The 26,886-nt window shown below is 35.2% G+C and overlaps 1 long non-coding RNA gene across 1 annotated transcript; it reads right to left on the bottom strand.

The window, feature by feature from the left end:
• Nucleotides 1-19,690: 19,690 nt before the first annotated feature.
• On the bottom strand, nt 19,691-26,886 carry LOC147076949 (uncharacterized). Its single transcript, XR_015069741.1, has 3 exons — nt 26,531-26,886; nt 24,814-24,975; nt 19,691-22,121 (listed from the first exon to the last, which is right to left on the bottom strand). It is a non-coding gene; the product is annotated as an uncharacterized LOC147076949 (long non-coding RNA).

A 26,886-nucleotide genomic window follows, 5' to 3' on the forward strand; every position in this document is an offset into this window, starting at 1 on the left:
TTAGTTCGGCGAGATAGTAAGCGGGACTTAAAATGTCTTAACAGGCCAAAGTAGCATTTATTCGCAGACATGATTCTCTTGTTGATTTTTTCTGTAATATCATTATGTCGAGTTACAAGAGATCCAAGGTATATGAAACTGTCGACCGTATCAAACTTGTATGCACCAATATCTAACTTTGGTGCGCCTTCTCGTGGTGTGACATATACAGGCATGTATTTAGTTTTTGCCTCGTTTATTTGTAAGATCCTTCTTTTGGCAGAGGCTTCTAGTGCTGTGAATGCCTTTTTTAGCGCCAATTCTGATATGGCAATGATGTCGATATCTTCGACATACGCCAGCAGCTGCACAGGCTTAGTAAATATCGTGCCGCTGCCACGGGCATCAATCTATGCATCCCGTGAGTGCCTGCCACTATTATAAACATTGACTGGGATACGAAATTCAATATAGTTAAAAAATAATTTCTAATCGCTTTAACATTTATATTTGATATTTTGGAAATTTGACCTTTTTCGGAAAGGAATTCTATGTTAACAATATAAAATTTAGGTCGGTATGTGTGTTTTGTACATTTATGTGATGTTCGTGAAATCGATTCGCGATTTGACCATATCGACCTAACATCAAAAAAGCGATCCTAAATATAGGCTTAATATTATATTGATTAAAATGAGAAAAAAATGTTGTAGTTTATAATCTACGTGTAATTTTTTTGTAATGTATTTTCTTCGCTGTCAAAAATGCCTTATTATAATATAAATGTCACGCGGGGTCGTAGGTCACTTGGTTTATAATATAAGGAACCGTGACTTGGTAAAGATTGAGAATCTCTGTGTTATTCGATTGGTTGACCACCAATTTCTATGAAATAAAGTGATTAGTAAATTGCTAGCAAATGCTTTATCTTGAAACTGAAATCACAGTGAATTTAGAGATCATATTATGTGACCGAATGTATTATTATGAAGTCTTTAAACTTCAATAAAAATAAGTTTCACATAATTCTCATGGGTGCCACTGTACCCATTTCGGTTGAAAAAGCTAGAGCATCTTCTTCGATATCCAACCAAGCGGGACTTAATCCCAAAAGACTGTAATATTGGTTAGCTACTACTCGTATCTAAGCATGTAGATATTTCGGCTATCTTCTCAAGGCGAGGCAATGTAATACACTTAATCTATTTTATGCACTGATGATTATACCCGATGGGCATAAAGCATATAACAGGGCACTGTTGATACAGTCCAATCGAATTTACGCCGATTTCTTTAGACTAGCAAACTTAAAATTAGTAATATAATGTAAAACTGTAATTTGATATTAATTAACTACTATATTATTTTCATTTATCATATTCATTTACTCTTTTAGGTTAAACAATTTATTATAGATATTGAATGTTTGTATATAATTGAACTAATAATTATATTTAGCGAAAAAGGTTATAATAAGTAGATTAAAAGTTATTAAAGTAATATCTACCTACTTTGATCTAAAATACAAAAGCCAATCGCTAATAGTACCTCAATTAAAAGATGGCTTCATAGAGTATTAAGAGTTATTAGTTAAAATTTGTCGCAATCAAGTATGACGCCTATAGCATAGTGGTATATGTGCATGGGCGCGAAACCCGAGAGAAGCAGTTTAGATTCCTGCTGGGTGTCTTACTTTTTTCAATCTATTTGTTATAATATATTTTCTTGATATGTATGTATGTATAAATGTATGTTCAATAATTAGAATGTTACATTCTTAAAACTTGTGAATAAAAAATTAGTAAATTAAACAATAAGTAGATATTTGATCCGCCATCTATTTTGTCAATCATATTTGAGGCTTACTGCTAAAGGTGCCTATATTAAGCTTTGGCAATTTCTATTATTAAGTTTTAAAAAGTAGTTGACAATATTTCTACTTTTTATGTTATAAACGTTTATGTGAGCCGTTGTGATATGAATGATTAAACTATTAATACTATGCAATAAGGCAACCACAAATTCGCGCCATCTCCTCGGTCCATCGCCTCCCGCCATGGAAGACCTGCCGCTCGTAGGTCGCTGTGTGAGGTTTCTGTCGCAGAGTGAGAGATGGCTCGCATGTCCCAGCCACGTGAAGTGTCTCTTTGCGATTACTTCAGTCGCCGAGGTCCGTGCTTGCTCATGAACTCCAGTGTTTGTAACTCTGTCGTACCAATGTGTACCCATAAGACACGGTGGATACATCGATTCTCAAAGCTCAAAAGCCGAGACTTTTTAAACTCAATAAGATGCTACGTCTATGAATGATATAACAGTATCAATACAATTTATCGGTATATTTTGACATATACGAATTAGATTTAATACCTAGTGTAAGAAGTGCCTATGTTCATTTAGATGGTTATGGCACAAAAAACAAAAAGTAAATTATATTTGACATAGGCTTTAGATATAGTATACATGTGCGAGGTGTTTTTATCTAATTGTATTGCAATTCTTATCATAATTACAAACCTTAATGGATCTATTACCGTCATCTTATAGATACTGTATCTTTCGATACATCCCAACTACCTCAGTTTTTCGACCATCTTCTTTGCCTTCTGATCTGTTAAACTTGAACCTATAGGTATGATAGTTTGTTACCTTCATCTTAGAGACATGGTTTGCTAAGTGGAGTCGCTTTACTTTCACATGTGACAATGGAGAACTTTGCGACCTGCGATCATTCTTGCATACAGCATCTAAGATCCTTGGTATCTTCTCACATATTTTAGTAAGGCCCAACATTCCGGCCTTACGTCATTATGGGACTTGTATAACATTAAGTTAATCTTCTTGGAGAGATATATTAATCTGAAATGCTTTTATAAACCGTGGTAGGACTTGTTTGCCAGAGTACCTAATACTGTAGTAAATATGACAAACTTATTGAACATCCCGAAATATTTTGACATGTATATTATGTAGTATATATTATGTTACGCCAAATGTGCGAAATTGACTATTACATGAAATGGGCTAAATTTTGGCTAATTCATGTAATAGTCAAGCCTGTTGCCTTATTCATGAATACGGTAAATTTTCTGCCGAGTACCTACATGAAGTCGCCAGGGCATGGAATTCTTAAACTGTCAACATGGCAGCAGAAAAAATAAATTTAATACGGATGATTTTATTAGTTATAATTGGACATAATATAATATTATTAGGTTAGGTTGGGTTGGGTTAGGTTAGGTTAGGTTTTGAAATTCTGAATTATTCAACTGAATGTCCGTTTTGAGGTTAGCTAACAAGTGTCAACAAACTATCAAAAACGTACAATCGACCATTGCATGTACGATACCCAAGCACGAATCAAATCGCGAAAATACCTTTTAATAAAATTCATCCGTTATCATATTATAGTTCTAGTTTTTTTGCGCATAGTAAATGGATATGAACGTCATTTTAGTTATTGATTGGTATATTTTTATATTATAATCAATGACATCTGACACATTTCATTTGGTTAGTTTGATTAGTTGCAAAAAATACCACCGGAGCGCGACCACCTATTTTGACCATATAATATACGTATATTTTGACCAATCCACGAGCATTTCACACATTTAGTTTAGTTGCAAAAATACCACCATAGCGCTACTATCTAATTTGTCCAATGCATGAACAAGGCAGAAAAATTACTGCGGAATTCATGCACTCACCAGATATTTTGTTGCATTTTTCATGATTTAGGCAAAATTTAGCCCATTTCATGTAATAGTCAATTTCGCACATTCGGCGTAACATATACATAACACAAAATGGTAAAAAGGTAATTAACCTATTATTGTCTATTTAGAATATATGTAACGTTTCTCTCGTCTGTACATATGCAAATAATAATGTATTGTGATTTCTTTAATATACTTATGTAAACATACATTTAATATAAAATATTAATTACATGTGTTATAATATTTTACATTAATTTATTGTATTGTCGAATAAAACCAGACATGCTGTGTTTATCTCATAATATGCTCGTGCCTATCTATGTTGTTTGTGCCCTGTATAAGTAGATTGTATTCTTAAAAAAAAATGTTAAAATTCAGAAACAAAATTCCACAAAAAAATTGGGTCAAGTGCTACTCACATCTCTCGCTTTCCGTATTCAGATTTCCCATCTTATCTATCGATTCGTGTATTATTAATGAAAAATATTTCTTATACTATATCGTAATTGGTAGAATATGAGGTACCTCAGTTAAAATGTAGATATAAGAAATAATTCGCATAATTCATAGACGAACCGATAGCTTAGAAATGAAAGCACTCACGCGAATAGTAAAATTGCCATGAAAAAGCGTGAGATCAAGTCCCAACTAGATGCAAGTTTTATTTCTGTATTAAAAAATCTTATGTTATTAAACCTTATGAATTTCCAGTATTAAATAAAAAAGTAGATTGTATTAAATAAATGTCTTTTTATAATCAAATAAATAATATTTAATCAAAAAAAAAACTTAGTGCCTATTATATTGATTAAAATACAATCCTAATCCATCAAGCTGCAAGACAATGTAAGTAAATGTGGCAGTCAGCAATCCCAGGCCATGTGATCAGCGAGTTACATAAGTATAGTACATCACCTCAGCTACGGTCAGCATATTCTATAGGTGTGACATACTTCGATTGAGGTCCATCACCTCAGACTTTGTCAGCGAAAGGCTTCGAAGTAGCAGCAGGTGACCTACATCAACAATTACTTATCGCATATATTGAATATGCAATTCAATGATTAATAAGAGTGAAATTGATGGAATATCAAATTCAATATCAGTAGCAGAACACTATCATCGTGCCTCGGACTGAGCGATTTTACAGAGCGACACTCGATTAGTATATCTTCGACTAAGCATATCTCACCGCGTGTACCCTGTACTATTAGCTTCATGGCTTCCACAAGGGGAGGGTGACAGGGCTCTAGCCTGGGGGCCCGGCGTGGTAGATCGACCAACGAAGCGAGATAAACACACAACACAAAATTTTACTAACAGTAAATAAATGTCGCATATGGCGCTGTTTCACTTCAAGCATACTAACATTTATGATAAAATGTGGTTATGCGATGCATTTTTGATTATTGTCGATATTCGACGTGTCAATGAATTGTGCATAGCAATACAAAAGTGTATGTATTAAAAATACAAAAAAAAAACGCTAAAAATACCCATATTTTTACCTCGAACACCATTTGGAATATGCAACTGTAGATCGTCACACTACCTTTAACCTTCGCAATAGGTAGGGGAGCCCAGCAAAGTTCCTAGCCTGGGGGCCTTTGGGATGTGGAGGCCATGGTTAGCTTCGTACTTGTCATTGTACTTATCAACCAGACAATAAAGTCGCAGTCTTCTGCTCATCTACTCTAAGTCAGCCTTGTCGCAACCTTTCTCCAAACTACACTATTGGAACAAACTACTTTATTTGAAAGTGAAAAATGGATTCCTCAGACGGGAACCCAGTTTATATAAAATATTAAAGATTTGTGCTTAAATCAACAGTTCGACGGAATTTATGAACTACGAGACTAAACCAAGCTAAGTTTAAACCATTTTAAATAATAGGTAAGTACGTTAAATCTTTTAGGATAATGTCCATTACCGACCATACATAATATTTTGTAATTAACTTTCATTTATGTTCATAAATAATCGTTCAACTTCTTTTCCATAAGCGTGTCACTTATATAATATAGGTATATAATATATTTTTTTATTATCTAATGGATTTAATTTGTATACTATTCCATTTGAGTAGTTTGTTGCAACCCAGATTTCGCCTTTCGGCATCTTCAGGCACTATGTACACTTACCAAAAGGCAAATATACACTAACAACGAATACAGTAAAGTTAACTCTAACTTATATAACAACTTAAAGTAGGTACAAACTGTATCACCTAGGTACCTATATAGTCATGGGTCACAATAAAAAGTACCTAAGTATAACAAACAAATTATGAATATTTGAAGTGTTTGTAAAAATACCACTAGCCTGTCACTCTTAATAGGTATACTCGATAAGGGTATAAATAGTCAAAACCTAATCATAGATCATTAATAATTATAATCGATATAGATAATACATTAAATACCTAGTTATGTGTGAAATACTGGGAACAATGGACACTTATTGGGAATTTAATGGAGTTAACTAATAATATTCTTACATGCTACATTTTTATTTTTATTTAAATATAATAAATCCACAAATAAGCCCACCTAATATATATAAAGAATATAAACACATATACACAACATAATACACGTACACATACATGTTTAATATCAATACCATTACAACATATAGTTCTTAAGTGTTAATATGTTGAGTACATTTAAGGTATTCTGTAAGGGCAATCAAACCCTTACAGAATTAAATACGCCTACATATTCAAATATTATATTTGAACCTAGTTTACTCAAAACTAACCAGAATGGACTTGATTCACTTGGCTTATGAAACAATCAACTGAAATGGATGGCGAACTTTGGACTCGTCTTACGACCGTGTATGTGAGGCGATGTACAATAATATTGGTGCTACAATACCTACCTACAAACAGCGTGTGGAAAATTTGTATACGCATTAAAAGGGAAATTTACATAGGTACTTGAGATCCCCGGGGTTCCGGCGGGTAGCTCAGGAGTCCATCGAACCCCGGATTCACAAAAAAAAGAAATTCAAACGGTTGGAGTATAAATAAAACACGGTCTTTCGTGCTCGTAACGTGGTCTTCTTATATTTTACATTTTCTTTAAACGTTTACATATTTTGTTTTAACAATAAGTTTCGCAGGTCCTATCCTATCGGAAAGGGGACGCTTACTAATCTTTTTTTTTTTTTTTAATTTCGCGTACCGACGCCGTCCAGCAAAAACGACTCGTGATTGACCAAATTTTATCGCATGATCTTTGATTCGGCGAATCACGAGCCTGACCCTGGCGCCGGCGCGCGAGGATTTCACGCATAATGCGCGGCAAAATTTATTATATTTAAATACTTATATTTAGTCTTAAAATTATCGCTTTCATCCATCATCATTTATACTTTTTAAATTAAATTAAATTAATCTTAATTACACTTCCGCCCAATATGTGATTTTCACACACCGGACGAAGGCCTTTACTTATGATTAAAAAATACTTACGTGGTTGAGCAAGGAATCAGATTAGATGTTTTATGAAGCCGTTTCTAGAGGTCAGGGTTACGTTTCGACTTATAGCTACTAAATGATTATTTTACACCGGGAGAAGCCCGCCTGTAACAGGGGTGTATCAATTCGCCCCATCTGGATTAAAGTCGAAAGGTACGCCCTGATCTCATCGGCCACCCATCCAATTCCTTGTTCATCCGTTAAGTACATAGCATGATAACAGTTTATAAAAAAAATTCAACTACAATCTAACTATTCTAACAAAAAAAAAAAAAACAACTAACTTTACGTATTGTTTCTATATTTATTTTAATTACTATTTTCCTGCTCAAAGCAATGCTCCTGAATAAGTCAGAGTTTGATTTATTTTCCTTTCTTATTATCATTTGTCATAATTTATTATTATTTTATTTTTCTCCTGTAATGTCGTGCGTTTATTTTGTTTTCGTAATGGTTTTGTTATTCTTCTCGTTCTTTTATACTAGTCAGCGAAGGGGTCGTGGAGCTGCAGTCTTTGACTCTTGGGCTGTCCATTTTTTTTGTATTCCGAGAGGCTACATTTGTAGACGTTTGGCCCTCGTTCGGAATTATTATTTCGTGTTACGTTTTTGTTCTTCTGGTGCAATAGGAGCGTACCTCGTTTGGCGTCGTCTGCCTTTGCAACCAGGGCGTGGTAGTGGCGTTACTATTGAGCCAGGCTCGTTTCGAGCAGCGGATATCCTTCTGTAGAAAGTTTTACACTCATCTGCTGGTCGCTGGAGTATCACCTCATAGATGGACAGGTACTGTGTCTCCATCTGTTCCTATTACTGCGGGCAAGGCATCGTATAGCGGTACAACGGCCAGGCTCGTTGACGGCGGCACGGCTTTCTCACAGGTACTAGGATGGATTTTCACAATAAGTATCCTTTTCCCTTTCCTTTTTTTTTAGATGGTTACACTTCGGAGGTACCTCTTGTTGTTTCACGATATCTTTCAGGCGTCACGTCCCTAGTCTCTCCATGAACCTGCGCGAGAAAGGAGAGTGCGCACTCTCCACACCATCAAGCTTTGGTATCATGAATTTTCGGCTACGCTGCCTTTGGATGCGCTTACTTTGAGAGGTGGCTCCCTTTGTGCTTCCAAATTGTCTTCATCTGTATTTATTCTTTTTCTTTCTTTAGTAATTTATTCGTTCATTAGACTTCCTGTACTTTAAATTTATTCGAATTTACTTTATTAATTACTCCTACCCCATACATTAAATAGCTACTAATTTTATATAAAATCTTCCCATTGTACTTATGGTACTTACTATCACATTTAATATTTTACCCTAATACCCATAATTATTTTGCAACATTGTATTGACTGTATAAATCACATTGATATTAAAAATTGAAATATTCCACCCTCTCATTATATTTATTTCTGAATCAGTACACTTAAAACTGTGTAATTAACTTTATTTTTAGTGAAACCCATTTTATTTAAAAAAAATTATTGTTTCGTTTTACGCGCCCGATATCCTATTCCAAAGGCGCGCCGCGCCAATTTGCGGTGCCTCTCACGTTTTATTATTATTATTTTTTTTCATTATTGAAACCCGAAGAAATTTGAGAAATTTACGGCTTATTGACTCATTTTTTTTTATCACAAGCATACAATCTCTACTTTCATCCTCTTATACCTAATTTTAACTTATTATTAAAATTTAACATAACAACTATATACACTTCGTCGAGTGATGCCGTATTATTCCCGTTCCGTTTTCGCTGTGTTAAATTTACGATTGGTAATTTGTAAAGAAATAATAGTGACGGTCGTATACTATTTTCCTCGTTTCTCTTTGAATTCAAATTATTAACACGGCGTAACTTTGAAACAGGTTTCGCGCTACTGTAGAATATCCTCTTTCCCGTTTATAATATTATTTGCGATTTTCAATGTTAATGTTTTCGAATTCTAATGTTCAGTTAATGTTCTCGAAATTTACTTTATTTGAACGGAAAGAATTGGCGTCACTTTGCGAAGCGTTATTTTTAAAACTAGAATGTACATTTTTCGTACTAATGAACTTAAGATTACAAGGCTCAGAAAGTTTGTCCTTAATTAACTTTATATCCGTAATTAGAAGAATTTCCGGATGTTTTATTCGTATAATCTACACATTTCACTTCCAACAGGAACTCGGCGTTCACCCTTGACTCGAGGGTTGGCGACTGGTCCTGCTTCATCTCCTCGTGGTCGAGCCTGCGCCCGCACAGCTTCTTTGATTCCTCTCAGATGGGCGCCTTCTCAGCCCTCTTTTGAGGCTCCCTGGCCTCCCGTTTCCTTTTTCTCTCCTCACCGAATATCCCGTGGTCGAATAGGGTACACAACATGTTAGTGATACCCTAGGAAAATCGGCATTTTGCTCGCCGTTTTTCGTCGCGAGTGGGCCGTGGCCTCTACGAGCCCTCCTCGCTGGATACCGTCGATGATGTGTCTGGTCTCCATAGGTGGGATTTGTGCAGCCATTCGCCGTACTGGAGACGCGCTGGTGCTACGGTCTCCAGCACGACGCTAGGCGCGGTCAGCTCCGTATGTGGACTGTCTTCGAACACCAGAGGAGGGCTCTCCCGGTTTGATGTTGGAGACAGCACTTCTTCTTTGATAAGGGTCACGTCAGAGTCCACTTTTTAGTTAACCATTTCTTGGTTGTTCCGGCTCCTGGATCATAAACTTTTATTTAGCGTTCGCGGGCGTAAATTTTATTTCGCGGGTTCGGAAGAATCCATGCGATTCTTCGAGCTTCACGTTGCCAAGGCGCCATTGAGATCCCCGGGGTTCCAGCGGCTAGCTCAGGAGTCCATCGAACCCCGGATTCACAAAAAAAAGAAATTCAAACGGTTGGAGTATAAATAAAACACGGTCTTTCGTGCTCGTAACGTGGTCTTCTTATATTTTACATTTTCTTTAAACGTTTACATATTTTGTTTTAACAATAAGTTTCGCAGGTCCTATCCTATCGGAAAGGGGACGCTTACTAATCTTTTTTTTTTTTTTTAATTTCGCGTACCGACGCCGTCCAGCCAAATTTTATCGCATGATCTTTGATTCGGCGAATCACGAGCCTGACCCTGGCGCCGGCGCGCGAGGATTTCACGCACAATGCGCGGCAAAATTTATTATATTTAAATACTTATATTTAGTCTTAAAATTATCGCTTTCATCCATCATCATTTATACTTTTTAAATTAAATTAAATTTATCTTAATTACACCTCCGCCCAATATGTGATTTTCACACACCGGACGAAGGCCTTTACTTATGATTAAAAAATACTTACGTGGTTGAGCAAGGAATCAGATTAGATGTTTTATGAAGCCGTTTCTAGAGGTCAGGGTTACGTTTCGACTTATAGCTACTAAATGATTATTTTACACCGGGAGAAGCCCGACTGTAACAGGGGTGTATCATACTATTAGAATGATTAATTATTTATAACATTAATACTATCGACAGAGGATACGTGATGTAATAATTTAAATTTTAATGGATTTAAGTTTTCTAGTATTTTATTTGTGTCGTATTTTGCGGCCTGTTTTTCGCCTTTCAGCATCTTCAGGCGCGTGCGCACTCCCCGGTGGCAAATACACACTAACAACAAATCGCACCGTGAGTGTAAAACCATAGCAAGTGCAAATTTTTCAATTTCGAGATTTAAATGCAAAACAACCGCAAAAGTCATAAACTTGATAATGTAAAATTGAAGTTACTGCAAACTTAAAAATTTTCATTAAAAAAGACAGATATTTGGGTTTTACAATACAAAGATTTACTTCCATTGTTAATGTAAAACCATAGTATCTGCAAATGATTATCCATGACTAATTGTGAAACCCCAAGCATCAGACGCATTCTTTTGGTGAATGCAATGTGGCATTGTTTTTATTATTGTGATAGCAGGCAATTATTGAAATGATTCAGTGTTAAGACTTTGATAACGCATCCAGACGTATTCTACAACACATTATTGTTTCTTTATTCAAGTAATGTAGTGCAGTGTATTTTGTTTTTATCAAATATAAGTTTAAGGATTCGAATGATGGTGGAGTTAGCTTTAAAAGCTGAAAAACTTCTAAAAAGGTAAGACTTTGTGATAAATATTAAACTAAAATGATATACAAAACTAACCTTAATATTATTATTGTTATGAAACTTATTATTATCGACTTATCTTATGTACCTATGTATTTATTTTATGCACCTACAATAATAAACTCTTTCAATTTAAACAGTATATCAATCAGATCTATGATATTTTTGTTTTTGCAATGTTACAGATTTTCAAAAATGTGTAGTACATTTCCTGATGCTGAAGAACCCATGTTGGATATAGATAAGGATGCTGCTGGTTTGCAAGAGGAACAATACCCATTATAATATAGGCTTTTTTCAACCAAACAAGGACCTATGTGACTTTTGTGAAAAATATAAAAATTGCAGTAGCGAAGAGAAAAATATAATTCAAGTTAAATAATATATGACATTCATCAAAAAAAATAAACAATTATCGAGAACACAGAAGGCGAAAGACGAATAAAAAGTATGTTGCTTTAATCTGCAGGCCGTATTATCAACACCAAATGCCCAGATATCAGTGCTATATTATAAAAGAAAGCTTTCAACCTATAATTTTACCATCTTACACACATTAGTAATAAAAATGGTTACTGTTTTGTTTAGCATGAAGGGACTACAAACAAAGGGGCCAATGCAATTGGTTCTTGTGTTGTAAAATTTTTGGAAGATAAATCAATTGGGAAGGAAGTCATTTTTTATTCGGATAATCGTGCCGGACAGAATAAAAATAAATTTATTACAGCAATGTATTTATATGCCGTCCAGAATTTTAATATCCCAAAAATCACACACAACTTTTTGGTCGTAGGACACACCTAGAACGAGGGTGACTCTATAACACTCTTGCATAGAGAAACAAAAAAATAGTCTTGAAGCCAGGTCCAATTTATATACCAATACAGTGGATTCCAGTGATTCACTGGAAATTGGCACTGACGAGATTTTTGATTTTCACAAGTTAGCAAATGAAATCGGCAATAATTTTCAACTCAACGAAAATAGTAAAAAGGTTAGTTGCGTAGACATTTGCGTTATTGAAGTGAGGAAAAACAATACTTATTGCCTGTTCTATAAAAATAAGTATGAAACAGAAGTGTTTGATGTAATAAATATTAGAAAACGTCAGGGCGGACGTCAATCAGTACAACTTCAACTACACAAAGCATTTATAAAACCACCTCGGATCTCCGAAGCAAAATTAAATGACTTGATTTCCCTATGTTCATCAAAAGTGATACCAGAAATACACCATAATTTTTATAAAAAAAACTTTCATCTACACATTTAAATACAGATTCAGATAATAATTGACATCGATAAAATTAATTATAAAAACATTACAATTATTGTAATTTGCTATTTTTATTTTGGTTTAAAATTGTATGCATCTATTTTAATAAATTATAGTTAGTAAGCTTAAAATATCAAAATATTATAGGTAAATATCATTCTTGATTTATTTAATAATAATATAACATATTATATTATAATGGTATTACCAAAGTTCCCAATAAAAATCTTACTGCAATTCAGGTAACTGCGAAATATCAACATTTTCTATGCATCATGAAAGTGTAAAACCATAGCAACTGCTAAAACTTGTAATCTTGATGGATTTATATGAAAAAAAATAAAATTAATAAAAGAACATGTCATAATGTATACATACACCAAATATTATCGTTTTATTTTATAAACTCTATTTATCCTGACCAAATGAAAACTTCAAACCCTTATATCTCCAAACTATGTAATTTGCACATACGTTGGTTTTACACTCACGGTGCGAAATACATTTAATTCTAACTTATATAATAAATTAACACAATAGCATATATAAAAACTTAACACCTTGATACCTAATCAAGTCAAGGCTCACAATAAACGATATAACAAACAAATCATGAAGAGTGTTTGTAAAAAACCCTACCTAATTAGGTACTAACAATGCATGCAATATGCGTATAAATTGCAGTAACGTCCCTAGACAAAATGACGCCATAGGCAGCGCCAAAATGCCGCCCCATTTTTTATACAGGATTTTTATCATCCTTTCATGACCCCAATATTTAAGAAATGTGTTTTATGGATACATTACTAACAAAATATATACCACTAAATCCAATTCAAATGCCATCTCTACTTCAATAAACAATATTGCGATTGCGGTTTGAGATAAGTACATTTAAAAATACACTTGACAACTTTCAAAATTCGTGAGTGATTGGCAAAAATATTTGGATCAATTAACGATTAGGTATGTACTGTCACCAAATCAATACGTGCGATCGCCGTCGCGGTAAGGTTGTTTACCCCTGCACTGAACAGGGCACAGGTATAACGGTCGTTTTAAGGGGCGGCTGAAGAGCTCCGTATTCAAATATAATTTAGTATGAAATCGACCTCGGCGTCGTACGCACGTTAATTTAAATCGATCTTTTGGCAAAAATCACTAATCATCGGAGATTTTATTTAAAAAAAAAACATTATTATTAGTATTATTACTATTGTCGACCTTCTACATTATTAATATTGTGGACAATCTTACATTATTATTTGATAAACACCACCTGCACGTGTCCGCTGATCAGAAAACAGGGCTGTCAAAATAATATAATATTTGTAAAATGTTAATTTCATCATAGTTTTTAATCAAACCTGTGCAAGTACATACTGATAACTTGGGTGGATATCGTGGCAAACATACTATTGATATATCTACGGGTATATTATTATTATAACCCAATTCAAATTGAACATAGGTTGATACTCGAATACTATTATATTATCTTTATGATTTCGAGAAAATAATACGATGGAATATAATATAATCCATTTTGGTTGCCAGTTTTTACTGCGATGAATCACTGTGTTCCTTACTGTCTTTTTTTATTCGTAGGTTTGTTTACTATGTACACCGAGAAATTTCCATTAATAATATCGGAAATGAGTTGGAATATAATGCAACCAAAACTGGAAAAATTCTATTATGGGTGTTTACTTTTTGAATTAGTTGACCCCAGAAAAACAGGTACATGCCACTACGTGAACCACAGTGGATATTATGCCGGGTCCAAATTGGCAACATGTTGCCGGCAACCTCGTTAAATTTTACGATAAGTATGATAATTATCGTAAAAATTTTTAAGCCATTATGATAATTATCGTAAAATTTATCGAGGTTGTCGCGCGACATTGTTTTGCGCCAGTGTGGACCCGGCATTAGATGCACAAAACTTTTTATATGCCCGCCAGTCCGATGGATTAATAAAAAAATAATGTGTCTAGTGACTGTATGTTAATAATTATTTTTAGGCACTCTTAATATAATATATAATTTCGCCCATTGGCTTTACCTACCACTTGTTTCACTAGTATAAAAGTGAAGTTGCGCAGGCAATAAAAAGTCACTTTCTTTTTATAGGCAGACAGTAAATTCTACGTTTTAAAAAATATGCATTAGAATTAAACAATACCTATTATTTTTAATATGTAGGTCCTAAACATTACAAATAAGCACTATTCATTAGTAATGTTTTTTGGATAGCACATGAAATAAAAATGTAGGTTGATATGTATGTCAACATCCTTCGTATGTTTAGTTGTCGGACAATTTCAGGTTAAAAAGTTATTAATATATTATTAAGTTTATATCGTGGCCAACACATAATCAAAAAAGTTATCATATCCATCATATCAGTTGCAATACTTCCCACCAAAGAACTGATAAACATATTGAATTTAGTAACATTAAATGTTATTAGTAAATTTATTAGAAAATAAATTTTATTAGAAAGTACTATTTTTTGGTCACCCCATAGCTTCACTTCACTTGTAGGGAGTTTATTGAGACAAACATTGGCGGCAACCTTTTTATATTAACTAGTAGACCAGTTATTATGGACCACATGTAAAAAAATCATATTTTCAATTCTCAAGGCCGATTCTGTAGAGCGTCCTCTTAAGTAAGCGGCGAATCGGGAACCTTCCAAGGTCAGCAATGCGATCCCGACTCATACTACCTGCTGTGTTACGCAAAGCAAATAGAAAATAAAGCATCCGATAAAAAAAAAGACACACGTTCCAGCGAGAAACATGACGTTCCCAGATATCAAGAACCAGTCATGACAGCTCGAATATCCACTCCATTCGACTTAAAATTGTAAATAATTAAAGTTCAAGTACGCCGGCAACAACAAAAAAACGTCGGCATCTTTCAAATATCGAACTTTCCCGCTGCGGTTATCAAATCTCAAAAATGGACACCCTAATGGCCTCTTCGGGTGGATAGCGGAGCCCACGGCCGCCAGGAAATACTCCCCCCTCCTTTCTGGCGGAGAGAGCTTTTGCGGTCGATGCTGTTGGTTCGGCGTCTGATGTAAGAGAGATTTTTCGCGCGCGTCCAACTGTCAGGCGGCGTCATGTTTGTCCGTCGGTCGGGAACCTTCCTGTTTTACCGACGGATTGACTAGTGGCGGCGCGAGCGGCCGTTTTCGACAGACCGCTGAAGAATTTGAATTTCAGATTTTTGAGGCGGGCTCTAATCGGCCGAGGGTTGCGAGAACCGCGAAGAGTGGACGTAGGCTGTGGTGTAAGGGAAAATTGATGGTTCGGTCCGTCCTTTGAGGTGGTCTCCTGTGGGAGACTTCCATCTGGTATCACTAGACATTGCGAACCCGACAAATAATACAGTCCTGTAAAACCTTTTATGTTAAATAATACATTTTGTTCCCAACCAGTGAGCTGAATTTTTTAATGGAAAGATATTTTGTTATTAGGTTCTAAGCTTAGGTACATATTTCTATATAATATTCCTAAAGATTCTCCTCGATTTGCCGCTTTTTGAGTAACTGCCTATCCCAAGCGACGCTCAATCCGCCTACCCCCACGGGACGTCACTGATAAATTGTCAAAAATAGATTATTAGATAACTTCTTGATACACCCCTGTTACAGGCGGGCTTCTCCCGGTGTAAAATAATCATTTAGTAGCTATAAGTCGAAACGTAACCCTGACCTCTAGAAACGGCTTCATAAAACATCTAATCTGATTCCTTGCTCAACCACGTACGTATTTTTTAATCATAAGTAAAGGCCTTCGTCCGGTGTGTGAAAATCGCATATTGGGCGGAGGTGTAATTAAGATAAATTTAATTTAATTTAAAAAGTATAAATGATGATGGATGAAAGCGATAATTTTAAGACTAAATATAAGTGTTCAAATATAATAAATTTTGCCGCGCATTGTGCGTGAAATCCTCGCGCGCCGGCGCCAGGGTCAGGCTCGTGATTCGCCGAATCAAAGATCATGCGATCAGATTTGGCCAATCACGAGAGTCCTTTTTGCTGGACGGTTGTTAGTAAGCGTCCTTTTTCCAATAGGATAGGACCTGCGACTATAATCGTAAAAACCCACATATAAATTTGTGAAACTAAAAATCATAAGAAAATATAAGACCACGTCACGAACACGAAAGACCGAGTTTTATTTATACTCCAACCGTTTAATTTTTTTTTTTTGTGAATCCGGGGTTCGATGGACACTTGAGCTAGCCGCTGGAACCCCGGGTATCTCATTCTTCTTCTTTTTTTAAAAGATTAAATAACTACTCACTAATAACAAAATGACAGGCTTAACATCGTTATTACTGGGTATAGGGAATTTAATGGAGTTATGGACTAATGATAAATAATAGTATGTTTTATTAATCCATAATTTGTAATAGCAAATATACTTAAATCTAGGTTTTTTATACTTATACAACAGACCAATAGCAAAACACACACACATGCACACATACCCAAATACAAATACACAAATAAATATACACTTATACATAATACATCTACATACATACATATAAATGTTTTATAATATCATATACACCATAATATATTCTCGCATGTAACCAATCATATAGGACGGTAGGGAGGGGGGGGGGGGCAAACTGCGGCCCGCCATCATTAATTATTGTACTTCTGATTACGAATAACTTTATTTTTATTTTTTTTAAAAATTGTTTATTAACAATAGATTAAAATTAGTTTAGCAATAGATCCATTTTCAATAGATATTGATAGTGTTCTGACAGAGCTACAACTTGAGATTATTGAACTGCAGTGTGACACTGGTATAAGAGAGATGCAACGTCGTGAAGAAATCTCCAAATATTACAATGCCCTTAATTCAGACAAATTCGACCGACTTAAAGATTATGCAAGAAAAATGTATATTATTTTTGGATCAACCTATATATGTGAACAAACATTTTCGATCATGAACCTCAATAAAAATTCTTTACGATCAAATATCTCCGATGCCCATTTACAAGCAGTCTAGAGAATATCAATTACAAAATTAACACCTAAATTTAACAAAATGTTAAAAAATGTACAACAGTTTCATTCTTCTCATAAATTTTTTTGTAATGTTTATTTTTCGTGATAATAAATAGTGTATATCTAAAAATAGTATTTTACTTGCGGCCCGCCGCTCATTTTGAATTCTTGAATTTGGCCCTCCTTCCAAAAAGTTTGCCCCCCTTGATATAGGATATAGCAATGGGCTATTACGAAAGGTAGGTTGATCATTTAGAATAGGCAGGCTCTGCAAGTGTGCTCTATTTATCTCTAACATTTCCTGGTAGAATAATTTATAATCGGTGTGCAGAAAGATTTTATACATCATAATATTATAAAGGGAAGTTTACATACTGTTCGAAAGAGTAACTATTTTATCAACCATGGACGATTCACTACTGGATGAAGGCCAACCATAACTTACACCATTCTTCTCGGTTTCTAGTTCTCCACTGCCACGTACACCCACCGCACTTTATGAGTTCATCTATGCAGCGGGTTTAGGGCGTCCCTGTGATAGTTTTGTGAGCCTTAGGTACCTCTGTATGACGGCATTTGTCCAGTAGTTGTCCACTCACCAAACAACATGTTCGCCCATTGCAATTTCATCCACTCAGTGAGCTCTTTATTAATGTTAAATTAAGCAATTAGATATTTACTAGTTACTATCATCGTAGCAAATAATTGAACTAAATTTGAGTGCTTAAAGTCAGACAACGTTATCTACAAAAAAGTGTTTTTTTTTTTTGAGATAACGTTATTTTACATTTACGGCTACATGATGGTCAAACAACGTTATGTCAATCTTTTCTAATTTCTTATTAAATCGTCAGTAAAGTTTAACGCTAACTACATAAGTTACCCTTGTTTCATATTTTTTAAAAACTATCCCTATAAATTTTAACATCATCATAAGCAAGATAAATGTACAATACACAATAAATTATAAAATATTAACATTAGGTTTTAAATAAACCTTTCCCTTGTTGAGTTACAAGAATCTAAAATAACGATTTTTGGCTCTCCTGTAAAGACACTAAGCCCTCGAATTAGACATGATATAAACATATAGGTATAATATATTGTTAGTGTGGAGCGTGGTTTTAATAATGGTGAATTTAATATGTGCATTTATAACGCATCATTCTCTTTTAATGGAAAACACTATAGATATAAATAGATGTACATACTGACATATGCGTCAATTACATTGAACTTCTTTACGAGCTGTTTGTTGGCGAATTTAAAAGCGGGCGATTCAGCTACTGCGATTTGATGATTACTGAAAACTTTCCATTCGCTGAGAAGCCACAAGCCAGCGATTATTTTGACATAACGTAGTTCTTTTTTTTTTAAAGGGAGGATGCTACTGCGCTCTACTGCGCAGACGCAGTAAGCCCACACGCCGGCGCACAGTAGGAGAAAAGCCCAAAATTGTGGCCAAAACCTGAAATGACCTCTGATTTGAATAAAAATTGGCATACAGAGGCTTTGAAGGTCGCTGATTACGAATCCGCAAGCCAAATTATCGTAAACAAAATGGCCGATCCAATATGGCGGACATGGATGTTAAAAAGGTGCCAGATCTTGACAAAAATTGGTACATACGGGTTTTCAAGGTCGCTGATTACGAATCTGAAATCTAAATGATCGTAAACAAAATGGCCGATCCAATATGGCGGACATGGATGTTAAAATGGTACCAGGTCTTGACAAAAATTGGTATATATGGGTTTTTAAGATCGCTGATTACGAATCCGAAATCTAAATTATTGTAAACAAAATGGCGGACATGGATGTTAAAAAAGTGTCAGATCATGACAAAAATTGGTATATGCGGGTTTTAAAGGTCACTGATTACGCATTCAAAAGTTAAATTATAGTAAACAAAATGGCCTATCAAGCACAAAACGCACTTATTCCGCAGGTAACTTTTGTAAATTTCGCAAGGCTATACAATAAACTAAAGGCCTAGACTATGAGCTTTGCAAAATGTGACAAAATATATAACTTTTCGAATAGTTGAAAATGCAAGTTTTCAAAATTATTCAATTTTATTTATGCAGAAATTAATACTACATTTCAATAATTTATACATTAAGTTTAGACTCAACCAATGTAAAAATATTTTCTACATGCTTCCAGAAATTGTATTCATGTCGCAGAATTGAAATTGAACACTTCACTTGACATTTATGGGTTTTCAAAGTCACCGTTATTTTCGTCTGTTTAGCACGCGACGCGTACACTTTCCACGAAGGCTAACTTCCAACTGACGCAGCGACGAAGGTATATGGTCAAAACGCTTCCCCTTTCACAATGAAATGCAGTCATTAGTCCTCTACCTGACTGACTACTCAAATATCCCCATTTCAAAAATTCATTTATGGGGTTTTGGCCACGTTTTTGGGCTTTTCTCCTACTGTGCGGCGTGTAGCGTGTAAAGTTGACTGGCATTCAACTTTTCTTGGTAGAGTGTTTACAACCTGCTTATTAGCTTGTTCGATGATTACACTGGGCGACTTTACAGGCAGATTTTAAACTCGCCAATAAACAGCTCGTAAAGATGCTCAATGTAATTGACGATTTAGGAACGCTGCGCGAAGAGATTTTATTCAAACATCAATCAATTTATACACTACTTTTACATAAAAGTACTAGGTATATATTATGTACTGGCAAAACAGGTAGGTTGACGCTTTATTCTTTAAGATATATACAATAATTCTAGACCCACTCTCCATTCCACTCTTTTCGGTCACAAGTCATTAGTTGCCACGTACATCTAATGAACTTTACGAGCTCGTCGACACAGCGGTGTTCAGAGACCCTTGGGAACGACGTATGACGGCATATATCCGGCGCAGAGCAACATATCTAGCCATTTCATCTGCTTAGCGACCTTTATCACTCACTATGATCTTACCAGGTTATTCGCAACATGCATTTATCATGCTACGTTGCTCTACTCGTAATTTTTTGATTTATCTTACATTAGAATACATCTAAGATATCATATATGTATTATGTACATAGTTTTATTTTTGTAAAAGTTATAGTGCGTTGTTAAATGCAATTAATTCAATAAAAGAGTTTTTAACCACAGTGAATCGTCTGATGTTACTCTCAGAGACTAGATCGTGTGCATTTGTAACATGTACTTCATTTCAAGGTTTTGCGAGTATGAACCATCATATGTCTCTTTAAGGTAAGGTTCAGGTTGCATCTAAAATCACAAATATTACAAATGAACGGTTTCTCGCCACTGTGGACAATTTGATGTCGTTTAAAGTTACTATATACATTAGTTCTAAAATCGCAAATGGCACACTCAAACCGTCTTTCGTTGCTATGTCTCATTTTATGTATATTTAAATTACTTGATTGTCTACAACGATAATCGCATTCATTACACTTAAAGGGTTTTTCATCACAATGTATCGTTTCGTGCTGCTTTAATTGACTTTTCCGAGTGCATTTGTATTCGCACAGACTACACACAAATGATTTTTCATTGCTATGACTCTGTTTATGTCTTTCCAGAGTATCTAATTGTTTACATTTGTAGTTACAAATGCTACACACTAAGAGTTTGACGTCACTATGAACCTTTTCATGCTTTATCATACGACTAAAGTGTAAGCATTCGTAGTTACATAATTTACATTTTAATATATTTTCTCCACTATGAACCATATTATTTTGTCTTTCTAATCTATTTTTAATGCTGCATTTAAAGTCTAATATTTTTTCTCCAATATGAACCATATGACTTACTAATCTACGTTTAACGCTACATTTAAAGTCACATTTATCACACGCATATAGTTTTTTACCACTATGTATCTTTTGATGCCTTTTCAAAGTAGTGTTACGGTTGCATTTGTAATCACATATATTGCAAATAAAAGGTTTTTCACTACTATGAACCATCTTATGATTTCTTAAGCCTTTTGCGGATTTAGATTTATAATCGCACAAGTCGCAAAAGAAGGGTTTAGTGGTACTGTGAACGGTTTTGTGTTTTTTAATTTCATAAGAATAAGCCGATCTATAATCGCATTCATCGCAACCAAAGAGTTTGATGTTACATTTGTTATTTTCATGAGCAGAGATAGAAGCGTTGTGCAAAATTAATTTGTGTTCTTTCAAGATGGTTTTACTCGAAAAAAAATCATAGCATATTTTGCATACAAAATTTCTATCATAAAATAAAGCTCGATTCAACTTTAGGGATACTTCTTTTTCAGATGCAAGCACAACTTCTTCTTTTAAACCACTTTCGCATAATTCATCTTTAAGACATGGTAACACCACTTGACTCTCAGATTTCGCAATTCCACTGTTTGTTTGTAAATTGTCAGATATTTGTAATTGAACACTGATTTCATTTTTAATGTCACATTTGTGAATGGTTGCAATTTCTTGTTGAACAACATCCCTATCTTCATCGCGATTTTTTAAGGAGGTCTGCAAAGAAATAAAACCAACAAAATCAACACAAGTAGAGTTCGTATAAACTATAAACAGTCATCGGTATTAAATTCAATTTTTTTTACATACCGCACCGTGAGTGTAAAACCAAGGCAACTGCAAAAACATATTTTGGATATATTGGGGTTTTAAGTCTTTGTTTTGTTAGGAGAACTAGAGTTTCTAAAAAAAAAACAAAATATTTGGTTTATATCTACATTATATTGCATGTTCTTTCAGTTACTTCACTTTTACATTATCAAGTTCACGACTTTTGCAGTTGTTTTGCATTTAATCTCGAAATTGAAAAATTTGCAGATGCCTTGGTTTTACACTCACGGTGCGACAGTAAACATTACAAATTATAAATTCAAGACGTTCACAACATGACATTTGAAACAAAGAAATAATACCTATTAAAATAGTGTAAAGGAGAAATCAACATAATGCAGTATCATAAAAATTAGTAGGTACAAAAATTATAAAGGGTGGAAGCACCTGCATGAGCTAGGTGGACCCTCTTTGAAGAATTTATAAAACAACGCCCACCTATGCTTATCCTCACGTAGGTGGAATATATCAACATCCTAAGCGATTTGGTTGAATATAGTTATTACCCTCCCAATTGGCATTACTAATGGCAGGTTAGTTCTGCACCTTGGGAGAACAAACAACGGATGCCTTCGATTCATAAGATAAATATCAGAGACATACAAGCCAACACCGCCATAAATTTACATTTACGCCGCATATAAGTCGGAAAAATATGTAGAGCTAAATAAACTTCCTTTCTAAACTGATCGTCTAAATACATCACCATTTCAAATATAGCAAATGGACCAATACAACAGAACAGCGGTCTAAAAGAACCTCAAGAATTGAGGAAAAGAAAACAATTTGTCAACATAGTGTTTAAAGCGTTAATTTTTTCGCATCTATTAATACACAAGGCTGCTATCGGTGGCTATCGAGGGTAGTTCTGACTGTCTGAAATGTCAAAAAGTGCTTTGTTTTAACAGCACTTCTCATGGCTGCGGTAACTTTTAGAGCGAGAAAGACAGTTTTGACAGTTTATGCCACACGCTTACGTTAATACTAAAAAATGACGAGACTGAAACTCCGGTATCTAGCTAATGTATTTCAATGCCAGCTCGCTGATGGCAATACTGGAACCTCTCCGTTTCAAAACGTCCGCGACCGAAACCGAAAAGACGCGAGATGCTTATCTCCCAGTCTCTCATTTTCTAGTCTCCCATAAAACAGTGGTACCAATATCGCTAGATTCGATAAAAAAATATATTTTCTTACCAAAATTGGTAGCACTGAACTGAACTAAACAAGTAATAACAAGTCAAAAGTTAAAGATGGGCGAACCGATTTTTAATTTAAAATATGTGGCAAAAGTTGAGAAATACTCCTGCCTGTATAATTGCAGGCTGCCAGAATATTCCCTTAAAGATACTACGGAAAAAGCTTAGTATGAAGTAGGAAAGACAATGGGTTTGACAGTTTGAGGTTATGAAATTATTAGGTTTCAGTAGCGACGTGTGCGAAGCATCAGTAACTGGCCAGTTAATGAGTTCCATCACCAACCAGTTCGTCAGATTTTAGTTTCTGCGTGAGCGGATGGCCTTAGACGGCTAACATATTGTAAGAATTATAATACCTTAATACATACATATGATAAACTACCATAGATAGCCGCGCATAGCAGCCCGGTGTATAGAATAGATGCGCTGATATGGAGCATTATTTTTTTGGTGTGTGGTATCTGGTAAATAGTTATGTAGAAGCGCCTAGTTTCAAAAGCCCCTAAAATGATTTTAGGTACCTACTAGTTCTGAGGAAAATCATATCTATCACATCTGTGAACTTTATGTGCTTATTTATTTTTTAATTCGTTACATTTTAACCCTTAACCAGGTAATGATAATATTCTTTTAAAGAGTATTTAGGCTTTTCATTTTAGGGGTACTTGAAAATCACATCCAACCATTTTAGCGGGTTTTGATATTTACCCTAATGTTTGATGATTCGTATTGATGGCTTTTGGCGTTTTTAAGTTTTTTAACCTTTGGGCATAATATAGGTAATAAAAATGTCCATCTAAATACATCTTCTTCTTCTTCTTGCACGGCGCTACATCCCGGGGTGGGATTTGGCCTCCTCCACAACCGCTCTCCTCTCACTCCGATCTCTCGCCACACTTCTCCAGTTACCGGGTCTTCCTATATGAAGCCAGTCCACTTCCACGGCGTCAGCCCATTTCCTTCTTGGACGGCCTCTGGGTGTCTTCCGTTGGGGTAACCACTTCGTCATGATCCTTGGCGCTCTAACTTCAGGCATTCTCGCCACATGTCCCGCCCATCGCAGTCTTTGGGACTTACAGTATCTTTTGATTGTTTGCTATTCCATCAGCTCTTCCAAATCGTGGTTCATTTTTATTCTGTAGTTCCCATTTTCCAACGTGGGTCCAAAGATTTTTCGGAGTATTTTGCGCTCGAAGACAGCATTTGTTTTCCTCGTTATGATTTAAGCACCAAGTCTCACAGCCATAAGTGACCACTGACATAAGTGACAAATACATATCTACCTCAAAAAAATTCAAATACCGTATTAGGGGCTTTTGAAACTAGGCGCTTCTAATTCTGTGAGAAGGGTAATTAGAGTATTATTTAATATACGATACCTGAATTATTGGTGGTACAAGTAAGTGCTCAGAGTAAGAGCAACCCGATTGTGAATGATCAGTATGGAGTTGGTGCATCTTGTCCTCAACAACCTCGCGTTTGTTGACATCTTGTTGAATCACATTCTCGTACTTAATATGGGGCAAATGCACTGCTGGGTTCTAAACAAATAAAATCATGACATTATCATAATGCAAAATGACCTTAAAATGAGCACTTTAGTAGAATAGGTAATAAAAAGATCAGATTATCATTGATTAATTTAATAAAACGCAATTTTTTTAGTAAGTACTTATTCCGTTTGTATTATTTAATAAATCTGGACCGGTTTCGTCTGCCTCAGAGGGACATTTTCAACTGAAAAATATTTATAAAACAGGTATTTACCAAAACAAATTAAATAAGGCGACACAAATAATCTACCACTACATAGCATATCCAAATAGAAATCTAAAAGTTTGTTGCAACCTTCAAATACACCAATATTGAATGAGCGTCAATGCATAAACCAAGAGCAAGTGTGATAACGAAGAACGATTTTATTCTTGACACGTCTTTAAGTTTATCCCATATTCTTCCACACTCGACATCGGTTGCCTGTTATTCCACAACCGTTATGTATTTCAATTCCCATTATTTTTGAGTTCCCTGGTACTCTATGACAACATCTTCTTGGCTACGTGGTAAAACTGTGAACTAACATGCTCCTTCCATTTTTAATCGCACTTCCATTATAAACTAACAAGCTCCTCCCATTTAGTCGACAACAGCGCCTTCCTTCACGTAGCCAAGAAGATGTTGTTGTACAGTAGTTATAGGTAGTTATGTATATTACGGCACACTTTTTTTAAGAAAACCATTGAGCGCTCCGGTTTATAAACGTTTTATATTTCAACCGCTGGAAAAAAATATATGTGCCTGCTTTTGGTGGAGGCATCCTACTTTTTTCGGCAATGTCCCCAGCGCCGCATCCAGCATCATTAGACTACTAGTCAGCATTCTCACGAATAGCTTAATTTCTTAAAAACTGTTCCGGAGAACCAACGCGGCGTATTCCGGTCGACTACACCAGTGTTGAGAAGTATTGTGACCTAGTTGGGAATTTAACCTGAAGCCCTCCGATGAGTACTCACATACGTATATTTGTACATACATACGTAAAGTTAAGGCCATTCGCTCACGTGAATACTCAAAAAAGATGAGACTGAAAGACCTGTATCTAGCTAATGTATTTCAATGGCGACTCGCTGACGAAGACTGGAATCTCTCTTTCAAAACGTCCGCGACCGAAATCGAAGAGACGCGACATGCTAGTCTCCCAGTCTCTCAGTTTCCAGTAACCCACTAAACAGTGGTATCTCCCAATATCAATAGATTCGATGAAAAGTCATAATTTCTTACCAAAATTGGTAGCACTGAACCAAACAAGCAACAACGTCAAAAGATGGGCAAACCAATTTTTAATTTAAAACGTGTGGCAGATGTTGAGAAAGACTCCAGCCTGTATAATTAAATGCTGCCAGGATATTTAGAAAAAGCTTAGAATGAAGTAGGAAAGACAATGGGTTTGACAGTTTGAGGTTATGAGATTATTAGGTTTCAGTAGCAACGTGTGCGAAGCATCATTGGCCAGTTTATGAGTTCCATCACCAACCAGTTCGTCAGATTTTAGTTTCTACGTGAGCAGATGGCCTTACTTGTAAAAAAAAAACTAACCTCAAAAGCAGAATAATTATTAAAGTTGTTGGGATATTCTTCCTTGATATAAGGAAATCCATCTGGACTTTTTGAACGTTTAATTGGCACATCAATGAAAACAGGGCCCGACATTTTGTTTGCGCAGTGTTCTTCATTTGTTTCGAATTTTATGTCCATTTCATGGTTCGTTGGAACGTCAAAAGAAATGGGTCTTGTCATCAGCTGAATTTCGTTGCTATATTTCTCGCCACATGATTCTTCCTTTATTTCCATTTTACACCTGTAAACCAGCAAACTTATGTGGTAAAACAATAAACACTAAATAGTGAAATATATAGGTACCAGGCACCAGCCCAAATTATTGATTTGACAGT

Source organism: Rhyacophila brunnea, unplaced genomic scaffold, assembly GCF_057557595.1.
Source record: "Rhyacophila brunnea isolate RB1 unplaced genomic scaffold, BYU_Rbru_1.0 scaffold_13, whole genome shotgun sequence".
Lineage (NCBI taxonomy): Eukaryota > Metazoa > Arthropoda > Insecta > Trichoptera > Rhyacophilidae > Rhyacophila > Rhyacophila brunnea.